Genomic DNA, 22,137 nt, shown 5'->3' with positions numbered 1-22,137 from the left:
CTTAACAAAAATAGTTTCATTCATTTTCATATCGCATAGACAATGTATTGGATGGAAACTTAATAACAGCCAAAGGGGGTTTCCTTCCTAAGTTACAGTATTTGGTTCATACAGTTTTTATTAATATCACAAAATGAAAAGCAATATGACATTAGTTTTCTACATCTACCCACTGACCATTTCCCACATTCGGATGTTAGGAACATCGTTCCAAAGTTCACTTTTTGGACATTATAGTTTTTAGCAGGCCAAGGTCTTTGCAATTCAAATTGTTATGTCTCTAAACCTTACTGATTGTGGTTGGACTGACTGTTGCTGGCATTGATACTGTTACCCAAGGGAACCAGCTACCCAACCAATTCATTCTGAAATGTTATCCTACTGGAACACATGATTGGAGCATTTTACTAGTTGCATTGTAGTTGAGACTACACATGGCAAGGAATTATTATTGTTACCATTTGTTTTTGGAGGTGGAAAGCCACTGGACTTCTTTTACGACCAATGTGTTACACCTCAGTCATATCTCAGATGTATTCTAAGGTTATCCCCGTCAAGGGGCTTGTCCGCTCCTCTCTGTTCTCGTGGGGAAGTTTATAACTAGATTTGTTTCCTGATCAGGCGGCCTCGTACAGTGTTGCATGTAGTCTCGACCCCCCCGCCAGCCTCAACAAGGCTCATCATGGGTCTGGGCTAGTATCCTCCCCCGCCTTTGTGTCTCAGGACCCCCCCCCTTGTTGGTGTCCAAGGCACAAAAGAAAAGGTTGGACCCTTTATACAAGTTGTCAGCATCCACGTTGTTACTGGATTGGCTGTAATCTTTCAACCAAATCTCCTGGTGTTTGTGCTTCAAAACGCTCAGTGGCTGTTGTGGCCTGCCAGTCACCACAGCGTCCACATGTGGCAACTGTTCAAGTACATGTGAACTGAGACGAGGATATCTGTCTGCGAACGCTGTTTCACCAGTGGGAGTCATTGGGTCAGTGGCGGAACTGACACCGTTAGTTCCATAGAAAGGGGTTTCAGTCCCTCTCAAAGCGGAAAATGTATCATCGGAAGCAGAGTCCACTCTGAACGTTGATGCTTTGTTTCCTGAGACAGACACACTGCATGCGTAAGTGTCCGAAGGACAAGACAAGTTAATTTTAGCTACAGTATTGTATAACTCCAAGGAGGAGGGAAGTTGCTCAATCACAGAGACTGCAGGCTCGCAATCATGAAAATAATAGTTTACTGATTGACTGATTGAATGTGACAAGATATCGTAAAATCTGCTTGAGTCAGATTCTGCACCAAGAGGTGTCGAAACGTATTTTTGTTGTGCGTCATCACTCAATGCTCCTATCTCTGTTAACGCATCCTCTAACTGGAGTGAGTGCTCCAGTACACTGATCCTTACTGGGGCATTCCCTGTAGCTCAGTTGGTAGAGCATGGTGTTTGCAACGCCAGGGTTGTGGGTTCGATTCCCACGGGGGGCCAGCACAGAAAAAAAATGTGTGAAATTGTATGAAATGTATGCATTCACTACTGTAAGTCGCTCTGGATAAGAGAGTCTGCTAAATGACTAAAATGTAACTGTAATGCTCCTGTTAAATTTTCTAAACCGAGATGTCAGGGCTATTCGCGCGGCTCACTTTTTGATGCCTCAAATGCTGTGCTCGCAAGCTCTCTGAGTTCTGAGATTGGCAAACCAACGTGGTCTGTAGGGTCCAAGTAGTTAATGAAGCGGGGATACATGTTCAACAGAAACATTTGATTGAATGGGAATAGATCTTCCATTCCTGTTTCAGTGAGTATGTCAAAGTAAGCTGAACGAAGCCTTTGATAATATGCTTGTGGGTGTTCATTCCGAGCTAATTTGACAGTGTTAGTCAGCGAGCTGTCGTTTTTGTGAGTGTCCGGACCACTGAATTTTATTTTCAAAGCTGTGGCCAGTTTCGCGCAGTTGTTTTGCATGTGTTGCTGTTGTAGATGGATGAACCTTGTCACGTGTATATTCGACATTCGCTTCAACAAGTAAAGCCTGTCAGTAGTTCGGGTAGCCATCCAAGGCGTCCTCTATGTCTGCTAAGAACGTCTCAGTGTCGTTTGGCTATCCTGGAACGGGGTCAAAGGTGCACAAGTTTTTGACAATTTTGTCAAGGCATTCCGTGCCAAGTGCACGGAGAGGGTTGACTTCATCCTGTGGGGAAATTGTGTCCGATAGGCCAAGATGAGAAGCCAAGCTTTGGCTTTGTTGGCAAGGAGGAGCTAAATGACTCTGTGCCGAATGGCCAAGAGGAGAAGAGTGAGGTACACCTGAGATAGGCAAAGTCTGAATCCTTTTGTCGTCTTCCCTCCTTTGTGTACTGAGCTCCAGTTGCGAGCTTGGTTGGGTAGTCACGCTTTAGTGCGTGACTGTTCTGGAATTCCTCCAGATGGTACCTAAGTGTGGTATTCTGCTGCGTAGCAGAGTCCACTAGGATGCTTAGAGCACTTATTTTAGACACGTGAGTGTCGCACTGGCTCCGTTCGACCTCATACATATATATGTCATGGTTTGCAGGTAGAGGTCTTGAGTGCGGAGCGGGAGAGATTGCGGAGCGAGAGTGCGGAGCGAAAGATTCAGTGATGAGATTTCCTCTGCTTGCTCGGAGATACATTTTTCCATCTTTCTCACCTGGGTTCTCTCATCAATTATTTGATCAGCGACTTCAATGAGTTCCGCTTTTTTTTCACAAAATAATTACTGCCGATTCTTCAGCACAAGGGGTCACTTAACCCTGAAAGGTGAATTCACAAGGGATTCCCGCAAGGCGGGACTTCCGTCGCCCAAGGCACAGGGTAACGCCATGAAAGCTGAAATCATATGGGATTCCCGCAAAGGGTGAGATTTTGCTGTGAACAAAGGGAAACGGCTGCTCTCCCTTTGTTAGCTTAGCATCGAATTCAGAGCTAGCCGTTGTTGTACAGGAAATGTTAACTTCCAAGCACACACACACAGGTCCATTTCAATTCAGGAACGGGTTTACTAATGACGTCTCACGTTCAACCCAATCGCGTTTCTTTGCTAGAAATGTTTTCCAGAACACGTAGTATCATAAAGAAATACTCTCCGTGGTCTACTCACACTACTGAAACGCGAGAGATAGAGAGATAATGCTTTGCTTTGACCAACAGATATATCTCTCAAATGTCTTAAATCGGCTAGCCCAATATGTCCTAGCTCTTAGAAATGTAGTTATTCACCCTACACTGATCCTTACTCAGTATACCGGAGGCAATATTTTTAGTATCTTGTTCAAATGGTAACATATACACCCTTAACAACAAAATCCTGCCTACGGCTCTAATGTTGTATAACGTAATCTGCTACACAATTCATATAGACTAAATTCAACAGCAAGGCCTAATTCTGTCTTAGATTCCTTGTACGGGGGCTCCAATATGTCAAAAAGCAGGAACAGCCCCCCCCCCCTCTCCTCTTCTGTGGGTGAGAGAGGGCCTGGTTATTTGTCAAGCTGATCCGAGCCACTGGAACCTCACTTGTAGTCTTGACAACAGTTTTGATGAAGATGAACAATATTGACAAAATAAAATATATTGTATGTTAAAAACAGTTGGATTTTTGAAATTTTTTATACTAAATACAATTGCTCAGAGAAAGAGATATTGTTAAACAAGTAATTATGTTTTTCTCATTAAGGTAGGGGTAAAAATGATAGAAACCCCTAAAGATTCTAATAAATAATGTAGTCAAAAAAATAAATAAAGTAGATTAGTATTTGGTCCGATATTCCTAGCACGCAATGACTACATCAAGCTTGTGACTCTACAAACTTTTGGATGCATTTGCAGTTCATTTTGGTTGTGTTTCAGATTATTTAGTGCGCAATAGAAATTAATCTTAAATAATGCATTGTGTCTTTTAGGCGTCACTTTTATTGTAAATAAGAATGTAATATGTTTCTAAACAATTCTACATTAATGTGGATGCTACCATGATTACGGATAATCCTGAATGAATCGTGATTAATGATGACTGAGAAAGTTACAGAGGGTCAAATATCATATGCCCAAGACATGTTAACCTCCCCTGTTATTGTAATGGTGTGAGGTTAGCATGTCTTGGGGGTATGATCTTTGACCCTCAGTAACTTTCAAATGTATTAAAATAGTTAGGACAGTTATTTTATTTTCATGACAGTCTTCATTCATAATCTGCGGTTACACGATTGTACAATTACCATGCCACTCCTAGGTGTTATGATGCTGTTGTATGCCTGCTGTAGGACTTCATAGAGTTGCATTCTAGTTTTTATGGAATAGATTGGTAAACAATTCAGGTTTTTATGTTTTATTTCTACAAAGATGTAAAAATGAACACAGTCAATACAGAAGGCTAACTAGCAAACATTTATAATCAAGCCAGTTTAACCATAAAGCCAATTCATATTTCAATCTTTCCAACAAAAGCCCCTCTCATAGAGCTCACAGTGCATCTGATGCTTACATTTGATTCCAAAAGCTTGAAAAATGCAGTCAAAGAGAGAACTCTCATGTTTTATCAAATGCTTGTCCAAGAGGGTAGTCTTTGAATACAAACATCTACTAGTGTTCCTTAGGATGGCTGTGTGGGGCTGCTGACTACGCTCACAGACAGAGACACAGTCACACATACAGAGACACACACACATACAGAGAGATACACACACACACACACACACACATTAATACATTTGAAAGATCTGAAAACATGGTGGCTCTGCAAAGTATAATTTCCTGCTTCGTTGAACTGTAGCATCAACTGATGGCTAATTCTGTGGATTGGAAAACAGACAAAGAGGAACACAAACGTTAGCATTCCATATCACACATACACAACACAGAAAAACAGAGAAGCACACACATGCAAAACTCAAGCACACATTTACACACACAAACACACACACAGAAACACACACACACCCCTCACAATGCCTCAGCCATATTCTACAATTAGATAATAAGCACAGGGAATCTGATTGGGAAATCGAGGGAACAAGGAAGAACCTTGGGGGTTGAATCTAGAAGTAGAACCCATGTGTTGTCTATCTGATCCATCATATGTGTCTGTCAATACATGTGTAGCCTACAGAGTGTGGAGGAATTCAATTCACAACCCCATATCCTCTCTAGGCTAGATGGGACGCTACCGTCCCACCTTACCAACATCCAGAGAAAGTGCATGGTGCCAAATTCAAACTACAGAATTGTAAATATTTAACATTCTTCAAAATACACACGCAATATGTCAAAATAAAGCTTAACTTCTTGTTAATCCAGCCAAGGTGTCAGATTTCAAAAAGGCTTTACGGCGAAAGCATACCATGCGATTATCTGAGGACAGCACCCCATCAAACAAACACATGACAATCATATTTCAACCCGCCAGGAGCGACACAAAACTCAGAAATGACAATATAATTCATGCCTTAGCTTTGAAGATCTTCTTCTGTTGACACCGCAACATGTCCCACTAACATCACAAATGGTCCTTTTGTTCGATAATGTCATTTTTTTATATCCATAAAAACTCAGATTAGCTGGCGCGCATCAGTCAATAATCCACTCAGTTTCCCTCCGTCAAAATGCATACAAAATGAATCCCAAATGTTACTAATAAACTTTTCCAAACAAGTCAAACAACATTTATAATCAATCCTTATGTATCCTAATACGCAAATAAAGGATAAAATTTAAGACGGAGAATCGTTATTGTCTTTACCGGAGATAAACAACAAAGAATGCGCTTTCCTCCACGCGCTTGGAATCACTAAAGCCAAAATGGGAGCCACCTAGAAAAACTACAATTTATGATTGTAGCTTATAATTAAAGTTCAAGCCATTGAAAACAGTGGAAAGCTGAAAAAAAATGTTTTTGGGATGGTTTGTCCTCGGGGTTTCGCCTGCCATATCAATTCTGTTATACTGACAGACATAATTTTAACAGTTTTAGAAACTTTAGAGTGTTTTCTATCTAAATCGACCAATTATCCTAGCTTCTGGGTCTGAGAAACAGGCAATTTACTTTGGGCACACTTTTCATCCGGACGTAAAAATACTGCCCCCTATCCCAAAGAAGATATCTAGTGTAGTGCTTTGGTTCTGACCCCTATAGAGCCCCTATCTGTAATAGAGGATCCCACTGTACAATCCTACATACAGTATTGATTCACGATCTGTAAAATAGGATCCCACTGTACAATCCTACATACAGTATGGATTCACTATCTGTAAAAGAGGATCCCACTGTACAATCCTACATACAGTATGGATTCACTATCTGTAAAAGAGGATCCCACTGTACAATCCTACATACAGTATGAATTCACTATCTGTAAAAGAGGATTGCACTGTACAATCCTACATACAGTATGGATTCACTATCTGTAAAAGGAACCCACATTCCTCTTCCATGTCTGCTGTCTGTTTCCCTGCAGCACTGCCACTACACTCAGAGTCTGAAACTTCTGTCACATGGAGTTTAGTTTCACAGAGAGGATTACCTTGCAGTTTCTGTAGTTAGTACAGTAATCCACAAATTGTCCAGATTCTGTTAATACTGTTTTGGCAGAACGAGTGGTGGAGACTATTAAAACGTTACCTACTGTACAGCGAAGTAACCAAATGATGACACCACCATAGCAGCGATGTTGGCAACCCCGACATGAATTGTTGTAATTGTGTTTATTCAAATGGGGTGGAGGGGTGGTGTGTGTATGTCAAATCAAACTTTATTTGCGCTGAATACAAGTGTAGACCTTACCGTGAAATGTTTACTTGCAAGCCCTTAACCAACAGTGCAGTTCAAGAAGGGTTAAGAAAATAATATGTAATTTGTACATGTAGGTAGGAGTGAAGTGTGAAGTGACTATGCATAGATAATAATCAACGAGTAGCAGCAGTGTACAAAAGGGGGGGCTCAATGTAAATAGTCTGGTGGCGATTTTATTAATTGTTCAGCAATCTAATGACTTGGGGTAGAAGCTGTTGTATTATATAGGTTGTCGTGTCTTTGGGGGTACCATTAAACGGAAGATATGTTTATCAATTAGCTCCCTGTAATTATTATCACGCGATTAAACTGATTAATCGTTTAATTGTAATTAACTAGGAGATCGGGGCACCAAGGAGAATATTCAGATTACAAAGCTATAATTTTCCTAATATAACTTTCCTGTACTATAATATTATATTCTATTATAGTATAGGTCGATTATCTTCTAGTTTAAATGGTGTATTTACCTCTAGTCCAGTCTCATTCCAAAACGTCGTAAATTGTTGTATCTGCACGAACCCAGTCTTTACTAAAATCCTCCATACATCAATTGTCTTAAAATCATTTATTTACTACCCTAAGTAATTAACAGAAAAACATACAAACAGTAATTATCGTCACAAAGGATTGGTATCGGAATGTGCCCTACTGGCTAAACAGGCAGGTCTGCCTGTTGAACAATGGATCATAAAAGGTCGGCTGAGAAGTTACACAGGGTTCATTAATATTAACAATTGACAATTGAAGGCTCACTCATTCGGGAACAATTGCAATCAATATATATTTACGCTCAGTGTGTCGTTCTGATTCTTGTTGGAGAGTAGTTCTGTTGGGGAGTTTTGTCCGCGTTCTCTCTCTCTCTCTCGGTTAGAATGGATCTTTCAGAGCGACATTCATTAATGTCGTCATAGAATGGTTGTTTCGTCGGTCTTCGCGTTCAATGATATAATTTACTTAGCTGCAGACTAATAATTAATATCAAAGACTTGTTCTTATTCTGTCGGTATCGATAGTCTAAAAGTTAACCACGTGGTATGGTTCACTTTCAGTAGAGGAATTGGAAGGTAAAACCTATTAGCCAACGGAGTGTAGGCCTGGTCTCAAGAAATGTAAATCCGGGGGTGTTTTATAGTGCCCATAGAACGGGCTGGTCAAATGACGCCTGGTCCTGTATGGGTCCCTGGGGGCGTGCCTATGACTGAGTTAGATTTGGTTACAGAAATACAATTCTATCACATTACATCAGTACATAGCATCTCAATGTCTTACAAAAGCTTTATCCTTATTAATACATTCCATACACCCATATGATGTAAGTCTTAAACTGAGTCTATTATATAAACAGTTTTATGGTAATATGGCTATATTGTCTCTTCTGAGTATCACAAAATTGTACCAAGCGGATCATTTCGTAGCTGGATTCTTCACCAATCTTCCATACCTTCTCCAGAACACAAAATGTCGCTTGGCTCTCCAATTCTATGAGTTGGAAGAATTTCCTGTGTCTCTCTATGGGCCATGTGGCCAGAGACTCTCCTGGAATTTTAGAGTTTTTACGACCCTTTACACACAGGGTCGATTGGGTGCAAAAGGGAGGGGTCAACTGTCCTCCCTGTACCAAAAGAGGCCAACGTCATGACAAGGTCCTGGATGGCAGGAAGCTTGGCCCCAGTGATGTACTGGGCCGTACGCCTTACGGTCAGATGCCGAGCAGTTGCCATACCAGGACGTGATGCATCTGGTCAGGATGCTCTCGATGGTGCAGCTGTAGAACCTTTTGAGGATCTGGGGACCCATACCAAATCTATTCAGTCTCCTGAGGGGAAAAAGCTTTTGTCATGCCCTCTTCATGCCCTCTTCACAACTGTCTTGGTATGTTTGGACCATGAAAGTTCGTTGGTGATGTGGACACCAAAGAACTTGGAACTCTCAACCCGCTCCACTACAGCCCCGTCGATGTTAATGGGGGCCTGTTTGGCCCGCCTTTTCCTGTAGTCCACGATCAGCTCCTTTGTCTTGCTCACATTGAGGAAGAGGTTGTTGTCCTGGCACCACACTGCCAGTTCTCTGACCTTCTCCCTATAGGCCATCTCATCGTTGTCAGTGATCAGGCCTACCACTGTTGTGTCATCAGCAAACTTAATGATGGTGTTGGAGTCATGTTTGGAAACGCAGTCATGGGTGAACAGGGAGTACAGGAGGGAACTAAGTACACACCCCTGAGGGGCCCCAGTGTTATGGATCAGCGTGGCAGACGTGTTGATGCCTACTCTTACCACCTGGAGGCGGCCCGTCAGGACGTCCAGGATCCAGTTGCAGAGGGAGAGTCCCAGAGTCCTTAGCTTAGTGATGAGCTTTTTGGGCACTATGGTGTTGAACACTGAGCTGTAGTCAATGAACAGCATTCTCACATATGTGTCCTTTTGTCCAGAGTGGGACAGGGCTGTGTAGAGTGCGATTGAGATTGTGTCATCTGTGGATCTGTTGGGGCAATATGCAAATTGGAGTAGGTCTAGTGTGTCTGTGAGGATGCTGTTGATGTGAGCCATTCAAAGCACTTCATGCCTACCAAAGTGAGTGCTACATGGCGGTAATCATTTAGGCAGGTTACCTTTGCTTCCTAGGGCACAGGGACTATGTTAGTCTACTTGAAACATGTAGGTATTACAGACTCAGTCAGGGAGAGGCTGAAAATGTCAGTGAAGACACTTGACAGTTGGTCCGCGCATGCTTTTAGTACACATCCTGGTAATCCGTCTGGCCCAGCGGCTTTGTGAATGTTGACCTTTTTAAAGGTTTTGTTCACATCGGCTACCAAGAGCGTTATCACACAGTCGTCCAGAACAGCTGGTGCTCTCGTGCATGCTTCGGTGTCACATAACTCGTCTGGTAGGCTCGTGTCACTGGGCAGCTCGCGTCAGGGATTCCCTTTGTACTCCGTAATAGTTTTCAAGCCCTGCGACATCCGACGAGCGTCAGAGCCGGATTAGTAGGATGCAATCTTAGTCCTGTATTGACGCCTTGCTTGTTTGATGGTTCGTCTGAGGACATAGCGGGATTTATTATAAGCGCCCGGATTAGTCTCCCGCTCGATGAAAGCGGCAGCTCTAGCCTTTAGCTCGATGTGGATGTTACCTGTAATCCATGGCTTCTGGTTGGGATATGCACATACAGTCACTGTGGGGACGACGACGTCAATGCACTTATTGATTAAACCGATGACTGAGGTTGTGTAGTCCTCAATGCCATTGGATGAATCCTGGAACATATTCCAGTCTGTGCTAACAAAACAGTCCTGTAGTGTATCATCCACGTCATCTGACCACTTCCGTACTGAGCGAGTCACTGGTACCTCCTGCTTTAGTTTTTGCTTGTAAGCAGGAATCAGGACGATAGAATGATGGTCAGATTTGCCAAATGGAGGGCGCGGGAGAGCTTTGTATGCATCTCTGTGTGTGGAGTAAAGGTGGTCTAGGATTTTTTCCTCTGGTTGCACATGCTTTTAAAAATGTGGTAAAACTGATTTAAGTTTGCCTGCATTAAAGTCCCCAGCCACTTGGAGCGCCGCTTCTGGGTGAACATTTTCTTATTTGTTTATGGTCTTATAGACTGTGGGGGTAAATAGACGGCTCCGAATAATATAGATGAGAACTCTCTTGGTAGATAGTGTGGTCTACAGCTTATCATAAGGTACTCTACCTCAGGAGAGCAATACCTCGACACTTCTTTAATATTAGACATTGCGCACTAGCTGTTATTGACAAATAGACACACGTCTTACCAGACGTAGCTTCTCTGTTCTGCCGGTGCATGGAAAATCCCGCCAGCTCTATATTATCCATATCGTAGTTCAGCCACGTCTCGGTGAAACATAAGATATTACAGTTTTTAATGTATGTGTGTGTATGTGTGTTTGGCTGAGTGTTTTTTTTTTTTGTGTGTGTGTGTGTGTGTGTGTGTGTGTGTGTGTGTGTGTGTGTGTGTGTGTGTGTGTGTGTGTGTGTGTGTGTGTGTGTGTGCGGCCGCAGCTCAGTTTGTGTGTTTGTGTGTGTGTCTGTGTGTGTGTTTGAGTGTGTGAGTGTGTGTGGCCATAGATCAACATAGCTTTCAACAGGTTCTGGCCTAAAGTTCTTCACTCCCTTCTTTCTCTCATTTCAGTGTTTTTCCTGTTGTTTTAATCCACAACAGAATGCTTTATCAAACTGGCTGTCTTTATCCTTCTTGCCTTTGTGCTGTTGTCTGTGCCCAATAACGTTTGTACCTTGTTTTGTTCTGCTACCATGTTGTGCTGCTGCCGTGTTGTTGCTACCATGTTTTTGTCATGTGGTGTTGTAATGTTGTTTATGAATTTATTTATGTAACCTTTATTTAACTAGGCAAGTCAGTTAAGAACAAATTCTTATTATTAATGACGGCCTGCCAAAAAGCAAAAGGCCTCTTGTAGGGACAGGGGCTGGGATTAAAAATAAAAATATAGGACAAAACACACACAAGAGAGACACCACAACACTACATAAAGAGAGACCTAAGACACAACATAGCATGGCGGCAACACATGAAAACATAGCATGATAGCAACACCAAATGACAACATTATACCCTGGTGGGGACAGCTTGTCTTTTTTGTAATAATTTTTTGATTTCACCTTTATTAAACCAGGTAGGCCAGTTGAGAACAAGTTCTCATTTACAACTGCGACCTGGCCAAGATAAAGCAAAGCAGTGTGACACAAACAAAACAGAGTTACATGTGGGATAAACAAAATAACACAATACAAATATATATTTACAGTGTGTACAAATGGAGTAAGGAGGTAAGGCAATAAATTGGCCATAGTAGCAAAGTAATTACAATTTAGCAAATTAACACTGGATTGATAGATGAGCAAGATGATGATGTGTAAGTAGAAATACTGGTGTGCAAAAGAGCAAAAAGTAAATAAAAACAATATGTGGATGAGGTAGGTAGTTGATGGGCTATTTACAGATGGGCTGTGTACAGCTGCAGCGACCGGTAAGCTGCTCAGATAGCTGATGCTTAAAGTTAGTGAGGGAGATATAAGTCTCCAACTTCAGTGATTTTTGAAATTCGTTCCTGTCATTGGCAGCAGAGAACTGGAAGGAAAGGCCGGCCAAAGGAGGTGTTGGCTTTGGGAATGACCAGTGAGATATACCTGCTGGAGCGCGTGCTAGGGGTGGGTGTTGTTATGGTGACCAAGTGAGCTGAGATAAGGAGGAGCTTTACCTAGCAAAGACTTATAGATGACCTGGAGCCAGTGGGTCTGGCGACGAATATGTGGCGAGGGCCAGCCGCCAATAGCATACAGGTCGCAGTGGTGGGTGGTATAAGGGGCTTTGGTGACAAAACGGATGGCACTGTGATAGTCTGCATCCAGTTTGCTGAGTAGAGTGTTGGAGTCTATTTTGTAAATGACATCGCCCGAAGTCGAGGATCGGTAGGATAATCCGTTTTTTTACGAGGGTATGTTTGGCAGCGTGAGGGAAGGAGGCTTTGTTGCGAAATAGGAAGCTGATTCTAGATTTAATTTTGGATTGGAGATACTTAATATGAGTCTGGAAGGAGAGGTTACAGTCTAGCCAGACACCTAGGTATTTGTAGTTGTCCACATATTCTAAATCAGAACCGTCCAGAGTAGTGATGCTAGTAAGGTGCGGGCAGCGATCGGTTGAAGAGCATGCATTTAGTTTTACTAGCGTTTAAGAGCAGTTGGTGGCCACAGAAGGAGTGTTGTATGGCGTTGAAGCTCGGTTGGAGGTTTGTTAACACAGTGTCCAAAGAAAGGCCAGATGTATACAGAATGGAGTCGTCTGCATAGAGGTGGATCAAGGAAAAGAGTCGGCCCGAGAATTTAACCCTGTAGTACCCCCATAGAGACTGCCAGAGGTCCGGACAACAGGCCCTCCCATCTGACACACTGAACTCTATCTGAGAAGTAGTTGGTGAACCAGGCGAGGCAGTCATTTGAGAAACCTAGGCTGTTGAGTCTGTCGATAAGAATACGGTGATTGACAGAGTGGAAAGCCTTGGCCAGGTTGATGAAGACGACTGCACAGTACAGTCTTTTATCGATGGCGGTTATGATATCGTTTAGTACCTTGAGCGTGGCTGAGGTGCACCCGTGACCAGCTCGGAAACCGGGTTGCACAGCGGAGAAGGTATGGTGGGATTCGAAATGGTCGGTGATCTGTTTGTTCACTTGGCTTTCGAAGACTTTAGAAAGGCAGGGCAGGATGGATATAGGTCTGTAACAGTTTGGGTCTAGAGTGTCACCCCCTTTGAAGAGGGGGATAACCGCGGCAGCTTTCCAATCTTTAGGAATCTCGGACGATACAAAAGAGAGTTTGAACAGACTGGTAATAGGGGTTACCACAATGGCAGCAGATAATTTTAGAAAGAGAGGGTCCAGATTATCTAGCCCAGCTGATTCGAACAGGTCCAGGTTTTGCAGCTCTTTCAGAACATCTGCTATCTGAATTTGGGTGAAGGAGAAGCTGGGGAGGCTTGGGCAAGTAGCCGCAAGGGGTGCAGAGCTGTTGGCCGGGGTTGGGGTAGCCAGGAGGAAAGCATGGCCAGCTGTAGAGAAATGCTTCTTGAAATTCCAGATTATTGTGGATTTATCAGTGGTGACAGTGGTTCCTAGCCTCAGTGCAGTGGGCAGCTGGGAGGTGGTGCTCTTATTCTCCATGGACTTTACAGTGTCCCAAAACTTTTTGGGGTTAGAGCAATAGGATGCAAATTTCTGTTTGAAAAAGCTAGCCTTTGCTTTCCTAACTGACTGCGTGTATTGGTTCCTGACTTCCCTGAAAAGTTGCATATCGCGGGGACTATTCGATGCTAGTGCAGTCCGCCACAAGATGTTTTTGTGCTGGTCGAGGGCACTCAGGTCTGAGGTGAACCAAGGGCCATATCTGTTCTTAGTTCTACATTTTTTGAAAGGGGTATGCTTATTTAAGATGGTGAGGAAATTACTTTTAAAGAACAACCAGGCAACCTCTACTGACGGGATGAGGTCAATACCCTTCCAGGATACCCGGGACAGGTTGATTAGAAAGGCCTGCTCACAGAAGTGTTTTAGGGAGCGTTTGACAGTGATGATGGTCGGTCGTTTGACCGTGGACCCATAACGGATGCAGGCAATGAGGCAGTGATCGCTGTGATCCTGATTGAAAACAGCAGAGGTGTATTTGGAGGGCAAGTTGGTCAGAATAATATCTATGAGGGTGCCCATGTTTACGGATTTAGGGTTGTACCTGATGGGTTCCTTGATAATTTGTGTGAGATTGAGGGCATCTACCTTAGATTGTAAAACTGCCTGGGTGTTAAGCATATCCCAGTTTAGGTCACCTAACAGAATGAACTCTGAAGATAGATGGGGGGCAATCAATTCACATATGGTGTCCAGGGCACAGCTGGGAGCTGAGGGGGTACTATAACAGGCAGCAACAGTGAGAGACTTATTTCTGGAGATAATATTTTTTTAAATTAGAAGCTCGAACTGTTTGGGCATAGACTTGGAAAGTATGACAGAGCTTTGCAGGCTCTCTCATCAGTAGATTGCAACTCCTCCCCCTTTGGCAGTTCTTTCTTGACGGAAAATGTTGTAGTTGGGGATGGAAATCTCAGAATTTTTGGTGTCCTTTCTAAGCCTGGATTCAGACAAGGCAAGCACACCAGGGTTGGCGGAGTTTGCTAAAGCAGTGAGTAAAACAAAGTTAGGGAGGAGGCTTCTGATGTTAACATGCATGAAACCAATGCTTTTACGGTTACAGAAGTCAACAAATGAGAGCGCCTGGGGACACACAGGGCCTGGGTTCACCTCTACATCACCCATGGAACAGAGGAGGAGTAGGATGAGGGTACGGCTAAAGGCTATCAAAACTGGTCGTCTAGTGCGTTGGGGATAAAGAATAAAATGAGCATATTTCTGGGCATGGTAGGATAGATTCAGGGCATAATGTACAGACAGGGGTATGGTAGGGTGCGTGTACAGTGGAGGTAAGCCTAGGCATTGAGTGACGATAAGAGAGGTTGCATCTCTGTTGGCACTAGTTATGCTAGGTGAGGTCACCGCATGTGTGGGAGGTGGGACAAAAGAGGTATCTGAGGCATGTTGAGTGGGACTAGGTGCTCCGCAGTAAAATAAAACAATGAAACTATCCTAAACAACAGTATACAAGGCATATTGATATTAGGGAGAGACATAAAGTGAGGCATAAAGCAGTCACAGGTGTTGATTGGGAGAGCTAGCTAAGACAACAACAGGTAAGACAGCATCAGCTAATCAGCTGAGACAACAACAACAGGTAAAATGGCGATGAATGGGCAGAGAGGGTCAGTTAACTACATGCAGGGCCTGAGCTCGAGGCTGGGGCCAACAGATAAACAAAATAACAAAATGGAGTACCGTGATTAATGAACAGTCTAGTAGGCATCAGCTATGTAGCCAAGTGATCATAAGGTCCAATGAACAGCAATAGATGAAACACGGAAGCTGCTAGGTAGTCGTTACTACGCTAGCAAGCAGGAGACACGGCGTTCGAAAGTTAGCAAGCCGGGGCTAGTAGAAGAGCCTTCATCAACGTCCGGCAAAGGCCGGTTGAGGGCACAACGGATGGAATTACGTCGGCAGACCAGTCGTGATGGATCGGCGGGGCTCTGTGTCTGTCGAAACGTTGGACAAAGAGTTTTTGCATCTGAGCTCCTAGAGTGTGCGGCTCTCCTTTCTTTTTTGGGGTGTTCGGTTCCGCTGGCCAGCACCTCGCCTGGATGGATGTGCGTTTCTTTCGCATCTAAACAACATGGTAGCAACACAACATGGCAGCAGCACATGGTAGCAGCACGGAACATGGTACAAACATTATTGTGTACAGACAACAGCACAAATGCAAGAAGGTAGAGACAACAATACATCACACGAAGCTGACAAAACAGTTGAGCCTATGAATGAAGAGATGGAGATAAAACTATCCAGTTTGAGTGTAGTGTGCTACCATGCTGTGTTGTCATGTGTTGCTGCCATGCTATGTTGTTGTCTTAGGTCTCTCTTTATGTAGTGTTGGGGTGTCTCTCTTGTCACGATGTGTGTTTTGTCCTATATTTGTATTTTTAAACCTGTCCCCACAGGAGGCTTTTTGCCTTTTAGTAGGCTGTCATTGTAAATAACAATTTGTTCTTAACTGACTTGCCTAGTTAAATACATGTTAAATAAATAAAAAATATCCTAAATTGTTAAGGAATGGGTGCATTTGCAGGCAGTGAAGCTATTTGGACTTACTAGATTTGAATAGTTCATATGCTGTAACATTTTCAAGGTTGTTGGAAAATATGTTCATAGCATGTTTATTAGCTAGCTATTTGTATAGGTGTCAAATAATACTGTGCAGTCTGTATGTGACACAAGGGACAAATACGATACTCTTGAATCCATTCCTTTCATGCTAAATGATGTCAATGATGTCTTCTTGGGAGTAAACATTACGATGAACATTCATCATGCACAGTCTTCTAACTCTTTCACAAATGCTTGCCAGTATAACACAATAGTCTGCCATATGACAGCAATCCAGAAAGGTTAAGCAACGGCATATGGTTCCTAAATTTAAGGTGAGGACCTACAGTTGAAGTCGGAAGTTTACATACACCTTAGCCAAACACATTTAAACTCAGTTTTTCACAATTCCTGAAATTTTATCCTAGTAAAAATTCCCTGTCCTAAGTCAGTTAGGATGAACACTTTATTTGAACAATGTGAAATGTCAGAATAATGGTAGAGAGAATGATTTATTTCAGCTTTTATTTCTTTCATCACATTCCCCTTGGGTGAGATGTTTACATACACTCAATAAGTATTTGGTTGCATTGCATTTCAATTGTTTAACTTGGGTGAAACGTTTCGATTAGCCTTCCACAAGCTTCCCACAATAAGTTGGGTGAATTTCGGCCCATTCCTCCTGAGCTAGTGTAACTGAGTCGGGTTTGTAGGTCTCCTTGCTCGCACACGTTTTTTCAGTTCTGCCCACACATTTTCTATAGGATTGAGGTCAGGGCCTTGTGATGGCCACTCCAATACCTTGACTTTGTTGTCCTTAAACAACACAATGTAACTCCAAGTCAATCACACTTCTGTGAAATCAAACTGCCCACTTAGGAAGCAACACTGATTGACAATAGATTTCACATGCTGTTGTGCAAATGGAATAGACAACAGGTGGAAATTATAGGCAATTAGCAAGACACCCCCAATAAAGGAGTGGTTCTGCAGGTGGGGACCACAGACCACTTCTCAGTTCCTATGCTTCCTGGCTGATGTTTTGGTCACTTTTGAATGCTGGCGGTGCTTTCACTCTAGTGGTAGCATGAGACGGAGTCTACAACCCACACAAGTGGCTCAGGTAGTGCAACTCATCCAGGATGGCACATCAATGCGAGCTGTGGCAAGAAGGTTTGCTGTGTCTGTCAGCGTAGTGTCCAGAGCATGGAGGCGCTACCAGGAGACAGGCCAGTACATCAGGAGACGTGGAGGAGGTCGTAGGAGGGCAACAACCCAGCAGCAGGACCGCTACCTCCGCCTTTGTGCAAGGAGGAGCAGGAGGAGCACTGCCAGAGCCCTGCAAAATGACCTCCAGCAGGCCACAAATGTGCATGTGTCTGCTCAAACGGTCAGAAACAGACTCCATGAGGGTGGTATGAGGGCCCGACATCCACAGGTGGGGGTTGTGCTTACAGCCCAACACCGTGCAGGATGTTTGGCATTTGCCAGTGAACACCAAGATTGGCAAATTTCGCCACTGGCGCCCTGTGCTCTTCACAGATGAAAGCAGGTTCACACTGAGCACGTGACAGACGTGACAGAGTCTGGAGACGCCGTGGAGAACGTTCTGCTGCCTGCAACATCCTCCAGCATGACCGGTTTGGCGGTGGGTCAGTCATGGTGTGGGGTGGCATTTCTTTGGGGGGCCGCACAGCCCTCCATGTGCTCACCAGAGGTAGCCTGACTGCCATTAGGTACCGAGATGAGATCCTCAGAACCCTTGTGAGACCATATGCTGGTGCGGTTGGCCCTGGGTTCCTCCTAATGCAAGACAATGCTAGACCTCATGTGGCTGGAGTGTGTCAGTAGTTCCTGCAAGAGGAAGGCATTGATGCTATGGACTGGCCCGCCCGTTCCCCAGACCTGAATCCAATTGAGCACATCTGGGACATCATGTCTCGCTCCATCCACCAACGCCATGTTGCACCACAGACTGTCCAGGAGTTGGTGGATGCTTTAGTCCAGGTCTGGGAGGAGATCCCTCAGGAGACCATCCGCCACCTCATCAGGAGCATGCCCAGGCGTTGTAGGGAGGTCATATAGGCACGTGGAGGCCACACACACTACTGAGTTTCATTTTGACTTGTTTTAAGGACATTACATCAAAGTTGGATCAGCCTGTAGTGTGGTTTTCCACTTTAATTTTGAGTGTGACTCCAAATCCAGACCTCCATGGGTTGAAAATTGGATTTCCATTGATTATTTTTGTGTAATTTTGTTGTCAGCACATTCAACTATGTAAAGAAAAAAGTATTTAATAAGATTATTTCTTTCATTCAGATCTAGGATGTGTTGTTTAAGTGTTCCCTTTATTTTTTTGAGCAGTATAGATACTTTTGTACCTGTTTCCTCCAGCGTCTTCACAAAGTCCTTTGCTGTTGTTCTGGGATTGATTTGCACTTTTCGCACCAAATTACACTCATCTCTCGGAGACAGAACGCGTCTCCTTTCTGAGCGGTATGGCGGCTGTGTGGTCCTATTGTGTTTATACTTGCGTACTATTGTTTGTACAGATTAGTGTGGTAACATCAGATGTCAGGAAATTACTCCCAAGGATGAACCAGACTTGTGGAGGTCTACAATCTTTTTTTCCGAGGTCTTGGCTGATTTCTTTTGATTTCCCCATGATGTCAAGCAAAGAGGCACTGAGTTTGAAGGTAGGCGTTGAAATACATCCACAGGTACACCTCCAATTGACTGAAATGATGACAATTAGCCTATCAGAATCTTCTAAAGCCATGACATCCTTTTCTGGAATATTTCAAGCTGTTAAAGGCACAGTCAACTTAGTGTATGTTAACCTCTGACCGACTGGAATTGTGATACAGTGAATTAGAAGTGAAATAATATGTCTGTAAACAATTGTTGGAAAAATTACTTGTGTCATGCACAAAGTAATGTCCGAAGCGACTTGCCAAAACTATTGTTTGTTAAGAAGAAATTTGTGGAGTGGTTGAAAAACGTGTTTTAATGACTGTAAACTGTAGGTGTATGTAAATTTCCGACTTCAACTGTACATGAATTGAAAACATGCGGAATGAATACATGCGGAAAAAACAAAGTCTGTGTTGGGAGCCTCCCCCAGTTCACAAGTAATGAATCTGGTAATTTATGTTCGGGCCTCTTGCAGCTATGTCATCATAAATCTGCTATGGGAATGAGAGATGAATGGTGATAAATTATAATACCGCATTAGGGAGCCAAAATGGAGGAGGCTTTGCAGTCACCCCCCACTATATGATACAAGCCAATGCATTGGCCAAGGATCCTAAAGCTTAAGTTCCAATTAATTTTCTAGTTTGGAATACACATCTTCATGTCTGAAATGGAATAAACTGCTTTATTTATGTTCACCCTTCCCAGCGGAAAAGACTGGTTGAGATTACATCATTACAACCGTCACTATGACGTTCGTTCAACCATATTTCCCCAGTTTGCCTGCTTGATTTCTTCTACGAGTTTGGATCCTTTTTCTCTATTTCATCAGTTTCTATGTTGTAAACATAGATCTCTGGACTGTTTGAGAAAGAGAGAGAGAGAGAGGGGGACAGAGAAGGGGAGAGAGAGAAAGTCAGGTAACATTGGAAATGCTCCTCTGTAGCTGCGTTTACACAGGTAGCCCATTTCTGATATTTTTTTCCCACTAATTGGTCATTTGACCAATCACATCAGATCTTTTCACATCAGATATTTTTCAGAGCTGATCTGATAGGTCAAAAGACCAATTTGTGAAAACATCAGAATTGGGCTGCCCGTCTAAATACAGCCAATGGGGGGATCAAATCAAATCAAATATTATTCATCACATGCTTCGTAAACAACTGGTGTAGGCTAACAGTGAAGGGGTATGAGGTAATTGAGGTACAGTAGATATGTACATATAGGTAGGGATAAAGTGACTAAGCAATAGGATAGATAATAAACAGTAACAGGATGCTGTGTACAATCTGTCTCCGCCCCGGGAGGCTGTAGTGGCGTAGGATCCTGGCCCGGGGCATGATCACTGCGGGAGAGAGGGAAGATTGTTTTGAACTGTCCTGGTAATTAACCACCGTCGTACAGAGTAAACCTCTCTCATCTCTTCCGCTCAGCACCTCTGATCATCCCTCCATCTCTCCCCTCTGTCTCTCTCTTTCTCTTCTGTTCTCCCTCTTTTTTCCTCTCTTTCTTTCTCTAGTTCTCTTCTGCTTTCTCTCTTTTTAACTTTCTCTGTTTCCCTCTGTTTTCCACTCTCTTTCCCTCACTCTTTCTCCCTCCCATTCTCTCTTTCCGCTCTCCCTCTCTTTTTCTAAGTGGGGAAATGAAAGGAGGCAAAACAAAGGGTATTTTCTAGCCTTGTAATTAACGAGGACCTTCAGGTTTTCGCTGGTGTATTTGATACGTCTTCAAATTCTATGAATTTCCAGCTTTTACATAAAGGTACCTTGCAGTTAATTAGCGCATGTTAATAATTTTGGAGTTATACTTCACCATTTTTAGATCAAGGTCAGTGATTGATATATTAGGGTTACCGGTGACTTAAGTGTCACCACGTTTTTAATCATGCAGTAATACCTGTTTGATCTACATAATGGTGTGCTGTAGTCAGGGGTGAACGGGGACAAGAATTCATCCCTGGCATTTTATCCACACCAGCCTACATCACTGTGTGCACTGCCAACTTACAGTGAGTGAGAAGACAATGTAGAATGTGCTCTTTCTACTGTACGTTTATATCACCCTTTCCGTTTTACCATCCATGATCTTGTCTGTCTCTTTGCTGATGCCGATGATGCGATTGACTTTGAATGTGAGTTAGTATAACAGAGGAATTGCACAAAAAATCAAGAAAAAAAATTATTATCAGGCCCATATGAAAATATATATTTTTGTGTGTGTCAATTTCGACCAGCCCACCCAACAAGAAAGTGGTCCAGCAAATCTGGCATTTGCCAGACTTGCCAGATGGCCAATCCACACCTGGCTGTAGTATGTCTATGTGGTGTCTTTGATGATATTGATGTTGTATTCGGTTATAGAGTACTGCATGATATCTACATATTTCATGTGTGTCTCCACTTCCTACAACTGACTCTAACGAGACCCAAGAAAATAATAATTTATTCTGAGTATAGGCCTAGATTCTCATGTTTCGGGCCATAGCTGACGGTATGATTCTACAGTTTCATGTTATCAGTCCAACGTGGGGAAAAACTGGCATCACTGTGATATACTTGACCCAGCGATGTTTCCTCTTTGATGCCATTGCAGTACATGACTGTTGGCACTCAGAACTTCTTAAACTGTATTTATGAAGGAGGGAGAGAGGGAGGGAGTAGGAGAGTCCTGTGGGACGTAGCGAGGGAGGATGTAGCTGATAGTTCCTCTAACCCCCTAGGCTAGCTAGCTAAAGGTCTTCCAGCAGTCAAAGAGAATGCTGACGCACAATCAAGCTCCTCTCATCTCCTTTCATGTACAGTACCTACAGCTGCTCCCTACAGTACAGTTACAACGTTGACAATGTGGCTTTTCACTTCTGTTGTAAACTGTACTGGTCCACATATAACATCTTGGATAAAGGATGATATTACAGCAGTTCTTACATTCTGTAAGGGTTTCACTCTGTCTTGATCAGTGTTATGTAATCCTGGTCCTGGAAACAGTATGTGCAGGGTTTTGTTCCAGCCTAGCACTAACACACCTGATTGCACTAATGATCTAATCATCAAACCCTTGTAAAGTTAAATCAGGTGATAGTGCAGGACTGAAATAATAGTCTGTGTGTCCCCATGGCCAGAATGGGACAACATTGATCTAGATAGTACACCATGGTATTATAATCATACATGGAAGGACATTCTGTTACTTGTTCAAAACACCTGGCAGACACTAATTCAGTTTAAACCACAAAGTTGTTGCATATTTCTGTCATTTGAACCACCATGCTGACCTAGGTGACATGGTCTGCAACACCTGGCCAATGGCCAGTGTGGAAAGAACAGGGGTCAGGAGGTCACAGGCTAACA

The sequence above is a fragment of the Salmo salar genome, chromosome ssa02, assembly GCF_905237065.1.
Source record: "Salmo salar chromosome ssa02, Ssal_v3.1, whole genome shotgun sequence".
Lineage (NCBI taxonomy): Eukaryota > Metazoa > Chordata > Actinopteri > Salmoniformes > Salmonidae > Salmo > Salmo salar.
This window is presented reverse-complemented; position numbering follows the sequence as displayed.